The sequence below is a fragment of the Papaver somniferum genome, chromosome 4 (assembly GCF_003573695.1).
Source record: "Papaver somniferum cultivar HN1 chromosome 4, ASM357369v1, whole genome shotgun sequence".
Taxonomy (NCBI): Eukaryota; Viridiplantae; Streptophyta; class Magnoliopsida; order Ranunculales; family Papaveraceae; genus Papaver; species Papaver somniferum.
Genome location: NC_039361.1, coordinates 160,466,426 through 160,470,362, shown reverse-complemented (window position 1 = coordinate 160,470,362; position 3,937 = coordinate 160,466,426).

Here is a 3,937-nt window from a genome sequence, read left to right as displayed (position 1 = left end):
TAATAATGAGCTTTGATCGGGCGTTCATTTGAAAGAATGAACTCTGATTTTGGTTCATGATATTGAACTTCGAATCGGTGTTGATTTTGACGAATGAACTCTATTTTTTAATAATGAACTCGAATATACAAAAAGCATTACTAAACACCTGATAGTTCATCAAACAGAATGAACTCCTACAAGAAAAAGAAAAAGGAAGTTTAGAGTTCTTTTGAAAGCATGAACTCAAATAATTATGGAAATAGAAAAGTTACAAAAATTAATGCTAAAATAGTACGAAAGGATATTTTTGTCCATTTTATATTTTCAAATAATTATGGAGCAAACAATAAACGCGTTTTCCCAAAGGACTAAACAGATTTTGGACCACCTAAAAAATGACCAAACTATTATTTCCCTATTTGAAACCTGGCTAAATTGGGCCTACTGTGATTAATTTGGCCCTACCATTAGAAGACAAAAAATAATAATTTGAAGTAAATGGATAACCTCGTATCCAATTATTTTACTAAATGGCAAAACTATCCCTGATTGATTAGTGCTAATTTGGGTGATTAAATGATGTTTAGACAAGTTAATCCTGAAATCAACTACCATTAATTCATCATCAAAAACTTGAAAAAATTTAGTTTTTTTTCTTCAAAACTCGATCCAGAATCGGTTGATGTTAGTGCAGTTGTAAACCGATTTTGGGTTGAGTTTTTTCAATACCAAAATAAACCGATTGTGGGAATCGGTGTTTATATATGCCGACATAATCCGATTATGTTTTACTTTCAGAAAAAAATATTTATTACATAGTTTAGGAAATTAGCGCATTAGATATATAAGATAGGATTCAATATGGGTATTCTAGAATTTGACACATCAAATGTTCGTCAATGAACCTCTGAGCATGTCGGTAAAACGTCGTATATTCTCTTTAGTGAATGAACTTAGTTTCCCCATTACAAATTCTCCATAGCCCATTGAAACGTTCCAGCGGAAATTCAGTGAATTCTTAAATGTTAGTATGCGAACTTTTAACGATGACTTAAGCATAAATATTATCGGAATACTCACTTTTTCTCTAAGAGGAGCTTGTGGATTATGTTGGTACATCATATTTCTAACTTTAACATACTCTCGCATTTCACTTTTTATGTAGTTGAATCGGAATGCCAAGTCTCTCCATTTGCGGTTATTGCCAAGTCTCTTTCAAAACATTGAATAAAACTCTTTATCTAGCTGTGCTTGGCATATTAAGTGCCCGATTCGTCTTCTCTGTTTCCATTTTAAACAACAAACATTAAACAAATAATGCTAAAATAATTAAAAAAAACCTAATTGAGAAATAATACGCACCAGGAATTCGAGAGTTGTGTCTTTGTCCTATATCCGGGACCTCCCATCTACTCGTATCACTCGAGTATGCGAAATATTAAGGTACCATGGCATGTAACCCGGAATTGCCTCATCGTCTGTTTTCAATCGACCATCCATATCATATCCATTGAACCTTATGTCATCCAAATATGTACATGATGGTAAAGGGTCGTGAACAATATCAATATCATTATCATATGACTTGGTTTTCTTCACATCGATTTTAAACTTCTTGTGCTCCTTTGGGATTTTTTGTATGTATCCGCATTGTCTTGCAACTCTCGTCGGGTTATACATTACATATCCTCTTGGGTGAAACGACGGTCCAAAATAATCAATTTGCTATCTCCACCCAATCATCTTTCCTTTTCCTTTGGCTAAAACCACATTGTAAGGATCAAAGACAACATATGTCGTCGTCAAGTTGTCCAACTGGCGTCGCAACTTCAAATAAACTGCATCTTGGTCTTTTCCTTACTCTTGTAGATGTACATGTCTCCATAAAATTTACCATCCCATTCTTTGTTCTCAAAAGCCCTTGCAGCAAATATTGGGAAGTGCAAATATATCCACGCCTGCAGAAAAGCCATGTTCCCTCCGATTTGGTTCATGTCATCCCTGAAATCCTTTCTCAACTCGTTCAACGAGTGTGCAAGGGTGGCAGTGCCCTAAGAGTATTCGTGGATCTTGTCAAATGGTTGTAACATCTGAATAAAGTGGGCTCCCACACGGGCACCGGAAACGTCGGGAAAGATAACATATCCCAGGACGTAGAGGACATACGCATTGGATATGGCTAAGATACGTTCCTTGGTCACCTTTGTTCCCTCATCACGAAGTTTCTTTGTTCCACTAAAGAGTTCCCTCAACTTCGAGAGATGGAATATCCTCTGCTTTGATTTTCCTACTAGCATTTGTGGCTTGGTCATCTCCTCATCCCATTGGAATACTTCCTTGGTGAACACGTAAATCTTGTCCCACTCAAGCTCTTGCGCGTACGCTTCGTGCTTCACGGCTTTACCATCTATGCTTATCCCCGTAATGAACTTTGCATCATCTGGAGTTATCTTCATTTCGCCTAACGGAAGATGCAAAGTATCTGTTCCCCGTAATATCTCTCGGCAAAGGCGGAACAAAGATGTTTGTCGTAACAAAGATCCAAATTCTCAACCGCAGGAAACAACCCCGTAGATTTGACTAGTTGGACTACTTCATCAACTTCTCCAATGACTGATTCCATTCCTTCCAAGATCCAATTCTTCATCATACTCCCTGGCGTTCCTGGCTTCATACGACGAACGACATCCCTGTGATCCTATAAAACAAAACAAAACTGATGGAAAATAATCAAAACAATACACGGATAATAAGTTTTATATTAATAAGAAGGTTTAGGTAGTTACTATGGTATGGCAGACGGCCGGGGCCCAACTATCTTTGTATCCCCATAACACCTGTCCTCCATCACCGGGTAACCTTTTGATAGGATCATTAGGGCCGCGAGGAAATATATTCTCCGTGTCGGGCATGTGGTCCCCTTTCTTCTTCTTTAAACCATCATTCTTACCATCTGTCTTACCTTGTTCTTGAGCGTCTCCTCCTTGCACCTGTTCTTGAACTTTTCCTCCTTGCACTTGTTCTTGAACTTCTCCTATCTCTCTATCACTTTGTTCTTCATCACCTTCCTTGCCGCCAGTTTCTTCCTCATTCATCTCCTCCTCATCACTTTCTTCTTCAGCAACTTCTCTATCACCACCTCCTTCTTCATTAGGCATATCAGAATCAGATTCTTCTTGTGCTTGTTGCTCCGCTTGAGGTGGTGGGTCATTGATATGGATCGCTTTGGATTTACTCCCCGAGCCCCTTCGCTGGGAAGCATTTAAATTTTGACCACCCTCTCGACGAGGTCTCAAACTCTGAGGAGAATCCAAATAAATTTTTCCTCTTGTATTTCTTTTCGGCTTGACGTTGTTGCTTTCCCTTGTTTGGCCTGTAAAGTACGTAGATAAGCGACAAACAACAATGGAATTCAATGCATATTTTTGAATTCAAAGTTTACAATCGGTTTACTCGATATACATATAAAGACCGATTCTTAACATAACACAACTATAATCGGTTTATATAAGTGTTAATGTAATCCGATTCTAACAGGAAAAAGTTACAGAAACATTGGGCATTCTTTCTTATAACAATCGGTTTACTCGATACTGTTATAAAACCCGATTGTAACATTACAATCAACAATCGAATTTTGTATAGGCAAATAAAATCCGATTATGGCTAAGCAGTGGCTACACAATCGGGCTATGTAGACACATATATAATCCGATTCTTACGTAAAAAAAAGTTACCGAAAAACGGTTATCCCGACGGTTACATAATCAGGCTATGTTGGTATTAACATTGACCGATTATGGTTCAAATTTTTTGAACCAGAAAACACATGCAGCATAATCGGGGTATATGGTCATGAACAACAACCGATTACTAATACAATCGGTTCAAATGTACACTAACATCGTTCGATTATGATAAACCCAGAATATTTTGATTTCAAAATTTCCAATTT